General features: G+C 37.7%; 1 protein-coding gene across 2 annotated transcripts in view; it reads right to left on the reverse strand.

Annotated features, from left to right (window-relative positions):
- The window catches only part of LOC121670479 (sodium channel protein type 1 subunit alpha), a 93,324-nt gene that overhangs the window by 65,118 nt on the left and 21,326 nt on the right, over positions 1-6,880 (reverse strand). The gene's annotated exons all lie outside the window — the stretch shown is intronic.

The following is a 6,880-nucleotide window of genomic DNA, read 5'->3' on the forward strand; positions in this document are numbered from 1 at the left end:
GGATTACATTGGTAACTATAAATAGAACAGTTCAAGAGAGCTAACAGAAAATTTCACTGAGATCAGCAAACGTATCAGAAAACAAGCACTGTAAAATCAGAATTTCTATTTAAAAAAAATCAGGTCCATATATTATGAAATATTAAAGCAGTGATTCCAAGTTTTTGTATGGGGAGTTATTCTAGATAAGAAGAAGAGCAATTGCCTAGTATTAGTTCAGTTTAGCTGTTACTGTGTGTCTGGTTCTTTATTCAATTGCTGTAACTGGAAAATTCTGGAAATATTCTAGTATATTTATTTATATATTGCAACTGCAAAAACAAACCTGTTGGGAAGGAAAAAAAAAAGAAGAAAAAAAGAAGTCCTGTTAAGACTACAAATCTGGCACCTTCCATGCTGCTGAAATAAATTTCTAATGACACCAGACAGACAGGTGAAATATATATTTGGGCTCACAATGGTGCATATATCCCTCATGTCTGAATGTAAAGAGATAAATGCAGTCTCCTCCCATTGCAGTGATCCTTATGAAATGATCAGTCAGCCTTTCAGGAGACTCAAGGGTCAAGGCAGGTCAGTAGTCACTGAAATAAGCTAGAGATATGGAATGAAAGAGAAGTAAGAATACAAGAGATGGTTGGGGGAAAACACATGAAAACAAATTAAAAGGTGACAAACAACCCCAAGAATTGTAGAAAGATGCTGGAAAATATGAAAAGAATAGAGAAAAAGAATGGCTCAAGAGGAGATTGTAAATTAATGAAGAATTAAGGGAGAAAATGAAGAACGCAAAAAATAAAAAAAATGGGAACTCTGGAGGATTAGCAATATAAAAATGACATGATGAAAATAAAGAAAAATAAAACATAGGTGGAAGAACAGATTACTGGGAAAGGAGCAAAAAGGTAAGCAAATACAGATAGGGCTAACTTTCTACTAAGTAAAGGTCAATAAGGAGACTAAGTAATTAGATGACAAAGGGAGAAGAAAGAAAAATACAGCTGGGAAATAAAGAGGAAGGTCACCAAATTACATTAAGTAATAAACCATAAATTCTCTAGATCAGTAGTGCCAGGGTGAGCACAACATCTTAATCATATATATTGTACTGAGTACTCAAATACAGTGTATAAAACAAAAAAGAGGGGTCAAAGTGCTTATGGTCTCCACAAACACAAATATCTTGATTCCTAAAAAAAGTTAAATCCCCCATATTTCACACAGGTGTATAAATCATCATCCACAACTGAAGGAATGATTTCTAAAGAAACAAGGTCTCAAGTTTCTCACTGTAAAAAAATTAAAGTGAGCTGATCTTGCACCAAACACAAAGTATTCACCCATGCAAAGTAGACACTCATGCCAGAACCAGTTCTGTACAGCTCCCCTTCTTTCCAAGGGAAAATGAATAATCCTGATCTCTCTCCATTGGTGGAGGGGGGAAGATATAAGAAAACGTACCTCAGCCAAAAGGGATTCAAAATCTTGCCTGTCTCCACATAGAGAGTATGCTCTAGACAGTCCTCAGCTCCCTATTTCATGGTTCTGTTTACTTCTGTGAATTGACACTTCAGTCACTTAACTATTGAAGTTATAAACTCACTGTTTGTACACTCTGACATTGTTTCTTAATGTTCAACCACACCTTGTGGATACTGGGAAAGAAGAAGAAAAAACTATCAGCCACACCACTGAGTTTTCAGATCTCAAACTGATCCCCGTGAGTGGCACCACAGTTTGGAAGACAGATCTCCTACTAGGCTGTTATCCAAATGTTGTGGGGGACACAGCTGTAGGTGGATCCTACTTGCTCTGTGGGCTTCAGGTAGATACAGAGACTCAAGACAGACAGCCAAGACGTCTTCTCTGCTCAACCTACTCGGCAAAAGAAGGGACGAAGACCTCTCCTTCTCCCTCTCCTCTCCTCCATTCCCCATGGGCATTGACAAATGAGTCTACATAGATATGTCTGCCTTTCCCTCTCCTCCTCCTCCTCGTGAGACTCAGGAGGGTGGCTTTCCCCTTTGCCATTTTTCCTTTGAAACCTTCATTCATTGTCCAAAACCACCCCAGCAAACAGCACTCAGTGTTCCCTGCCACAGTAGCCAGCGAGGGCACACCAAGCCAAACAAGTCCTGGCACTTTGGGAGGGACGTGCTGGACAGTAGCAAGGGCAGTCTCATGTGTTGGAAGGAAATGGATGGCCAGGGAACAGTCAGCAAAGATCAGATCTGAAACTGTAGGGTGCTGTGTCAGGATCACCCTTTAGGTCAGTGAATGTTCCCCCTGGCATGCAGGACAAGGATTACCTCAGGACTGGTCTGCAGGTGCACAGAAACAAGATGCTTCGCAGCCATTAGTTAAGTTGCAAAAACATTTGATTCAGCTACTGTGTTTATATACTGAGTTTAAAACCAGCAAATGGTGTGCGCTTTTAATAATGCCTGTATTTCTTTATATAGAAAGGAACTCCATGTTATTTTTCTATAATTAATCCTGGAATGTTCTCTGGTCTGTCAAATGTACATGGAGCTGGATAGCTACACCTTTAGATGTAACTAAATCTAAGTAGGCTGTACTTAAAATCTTTCAGGAAGATTTAGGAAGATTACCTACTTTTTATCCTCTACTTAACAGATTAGAGGATGATATTCCAGATACATTTTCCCTTCTTCCTACATTTAAATGATTGTAAGTCTTCAGAATTGCAAATAGAAATCTTCTATGAAATTTAAAAGTCAATACTAAATACATACAGAATTCACTTCAGTCTTAACCCCAAATCACTTTCATCTCTCATATCGCAGTGCTTACCTAATAGGTTTGTATTTCCTTTACTATAGTCAATGAATTTATTCTCACTTATCTGTGATGGGGATGGATAAAAATTGATACCAGGCCAATTAATCAACTGATATCCTTCTGATTTCCACCAAGTGATTTATTAAATATTAATTGAATAACTGGGATTATAATAACAGATTGCTTACTTGATCCAAATGGGCTTCTTTTTTTTTTTCTTTAGCATTGCACTAGCAATTCAACATAAGAAGGAATATAAGAATACACAAAATATTAATTTCTTACTGAGTTCTTTCCTACCCTCCTGGAGGGGATGAGATTTTTCCCTTCTACATTTCCATGTCTGTTTGAGTGACCTTCTTATGAGTAGTGCACAACACTTCAAATTTTGGAAAATAAGGTACTCAGAACATCTGAGAATAGAATCATTGTTTCTTCTGATATTTCCCAGGCAAAATATATTCACATATACTTTGTAGTATAAATTGTTGTAAGACAGATAACTGCAGAGCGCACTCAGCGTGCAGGGATCAGACCATCTGCAGACCACAAGCAGAATAAGTCACAAGTTGTGTCACTGTAGATCTATACATGCTTTGAGAATAACTATCAAATATCCATAGAGCATCTGCCTATTTTTATAGTCTTCAAATTTCATCAAAATAATTTTTCTAGGCAAAGTAAAGGGACATATTGGAAATAGATGAAGAGATGGTGCCTTGCCAAACAATGATTTCAAATCAGTTACACACTGCTCCTTGAAGGAGTCAATTAGACCATACATAACTTTCTGAAAAAGAGACAAACTTGAAGATTATTTCCTAACCTGATAAGCATCTAGTTTACTGTCAGCTTTCATGTCCTTCATACCTTCACAACAAGAGTTTCTGGAGAATTTGGTCAGGAGGAACTTAGCATACATGTGGAACTACAGTGCTGCAAATACCTAAACTTTAGCAAGTGAATTTATATTATCCATACACTCAAATATGAAACTGAAACATACTTAGATGCTTGACCTTCTGGTACAACAGACATGAATTAAAATTTAGCTGCTGCAAAATAAAGATAAATTAATGAATCCACATGTAAACTCACAGAGTCCAGATCTCTATGTTATAATAATCCACATCATTTATTGGCACAGTTTCTCATTACTTTTAATTTATCAATGAGTCATTATGATTCTTGTCCTCAGCATACAGAATAAATATAATTTACCTTCCTCAAAGTGTGGATCTGTGGGAGAAGAGGAAGAAAGTTGTGGGAAGCCACTACAGTTTTGTATGTGCAGCCTCAGAACCAAGCCTGTGTCAGTCCTGTCTCAATTACGGGGTTACTGCAGGTAGCTAAGGTAGGTAGGATATCCAAAGCAACAGGCTTGGCAGAAGAGCAGAAATTGGATTGGAATATTGGAACTATACAACTTTTTATGACTCCCTGTAGCTCACATATAAAATTAAATTTAATTCTCATGGACAGCTTTATAAGGGAAACATATATATTACCAGACTGATAATAGGATTCTCCCATATCTTTCTTTACCATCTTCTTGATGTTCCCTCTCAGCATGGATATTGCAGATCTGGCACAAGGACTTGCTTGCATTACATTACTTAGACTTGGATAACTGCATTTTACTTAATGCATATTAATTTTAAATAAAGGGTAGGTACATTAATACTGCAGATATTGGAATAGGGTACACAGATATGCACTGAGCTGTAAATAAATTATCTGAACTATTGGAAGCAATCAAACACTATATGCCAGTTTAAGTGAAAGTCTATGCTTTGCAGCTGGATATTTCCATTACTTAACTTGACACACAGAAAGAGTCACTGAAGGGGAGTGATGAGGGGAGAGGATGACTATTTAATTTGCCACAGAGCTGCAAACTGCCATGGGGTAGCTGTGTGATTCAGGAAGGCAGTTTAGTGTTCACTTTGGGCTGCCCAACAGCCAGAGAGCAGAACAGACAGGGATAGAAAATGCAGCTCGTGTCTCTGATATCCACACTGCTGTGTGATTGCTTAGCTTACATTTCATTGCATAAAATACTTATGTTAAATTCCCTCATCAGCTCCAGGAACTTCAAAGCCACATTTTCCATCAGTCAGCAAAACTCTTACATGACCCCAGCAAACAGACCATCTGATCTCTCTTTGCAATGCTCCACCATCACTGTGCAGGAATGAAATCAAGATTAACGGGATAGAAAGAAAGTGTGTAAGAAAATATGAGCTTAGCATCTTAAAGGTAAGATTTCATTTGGGAAGGCAATCATGGCTTCTGATCCCTGTTCCTAGAGCTCTTTCTCTATTATACCTAGTAAATTCACTTGAGAAAAGTCAGTTGAAAAATCACCAGAGGTATTTTAGCTGAGAAGAAAAAATGTAGCACTAACTATGGGAAAAGAAAGTTTACTTCTAGTGTTCACTCACAACTAATTTCTTTAACTCAGGAAGAAAATGCAAGTGTAAATTTTGAAAAATAAAACAAAATAAAATAAGCCAGCCTTCTCCAGCAAGGTAATTAGCCAGCTAAACCACCATGCTGGTAAAATCAGGATGCTCCCTGTGAGCTAACTGTTTACTGCAACCTTTTCTCCCATTAACATCTAGATTTTCAGTCCTGTCCTTGTATCTTGTTTAGAGGAAATCTGTAATACAGAAAACTGTATGATGTAGACACAGTATATTATCCATCTCTATTAGTTATATATGCATGCATTGTTGAAATTGCTATTCTCAGTATATTTTTAAATACAACTAATGTATCTCTAAACCAAAACATAGGTACTAGGCTTTGCTTTAGATTTAAAAGAAATGGCTTTGGCTTACTGCTTTGCTAGTCTAATTCCATTAACTGCAAGCAAGTCTTCTCTATTTTAGAAGGCTGAAAAAAACAAAATAGTTATGCAGTTTCATAGAACGAAAGAAAATATTTTAATGGGAAAAGTCACAATGCAGCTGCATTAGTACTCCATCTGAGCAAATGCATTTAATAGCTTAGAACTACTGGACTGCTACCAAGCTGAATGGATTCTCTGCTTACTCTATTCCTGCAGCATATCTTGTGCAGCAAATGACTGCAGTACAGAGAAGCAATCTTTCTGCTCTCTTTCATTTGATTACAGCACTGACCCCTTCTACTGGCAATCTGCCTTACTTACTCAAGTTTAATTTTCTTAAACATCTGTTTCTTAAACATCTGTTTCTATTTACCTTAGCAAACATAATAGCACCTTTCTTCAGTTAAAAAAAAAAAACAAAGCCATGTAGGCTATGCAGTGTACATTACATAATGCTACTGATTCATTTTACATTAAGGTAAAATTGAATTTAGACAAGATATAAGTTCTGGTCTTGGCATATTGCTACTCTTGGGAAAGAAATAAAAGTTGATGGAAAACAGATTGCTCCATACCCTGGAATGATGCCAGATTTGCAGAGCTAATAAACCCAAAGACATTGCCATACTCAAATTATTAGTGGGTTGCCTGACCCCATTAACAGCATTCAGGTACTTGCTATCTCATATGGTCAGTGGAAAGGTCCGAAGCCTGAAAGACATAATGACAAAATTATTTACTTCCTAACAATTTTAGTGAGCAGAGATTTCATTCTTGAGGTTTTCCTGGGTCAAGGAAGCAGATGCAGGAACAACAGGAACATGTTTAACACACAAGATAACAGGGGAAAAAAAATTTCAATCATAATTAAGGAAACCAGAAGAGTTTCTGCTTTTCATGCACAATTATGGGGCCGTTATGAAGCCATAAACGCCCCAAATTGTAGAAACTTGTACTTTTTATACCACACAGGAAGTCCAGACACCATATGAAAAGTAGATCTTTTGAAACTTTATCCCCTTGCTTTTACACACAGTGCACTCATGGCATGCCCCAGGACATGCTTGTGCATGGTGCAGAGAGCAGGCAGCAGCAGCCCCACCACTGTGTGCTGGGAGCTGGGTATCATCTGCTAAGTCACTGCAGTGCAGCACGCAAAGCGGGGGGGGGGGGGGGGGGGCCCCCCCACACAAAAAAAAATTTAAAAAAAAAAGTTGGAAAAGG

This window comes from Corvus kubaryi, unplaced genomic scaffold (genome assembly GCF_017639235.1).
Source record: "Corvus kubaryi isolate FWS band 111438036 unplaced genomic scaffold, C.kubaryi_AGA036_p1.0 37396, whole genome shotgun sequence".
Taxonomy (NCBI): domain Eukaryota; kingdom Metazoa; phylum Chordata; class Aves; order Passeriformes; family Corvidae; genus Corvus; species Corvus kubaryi.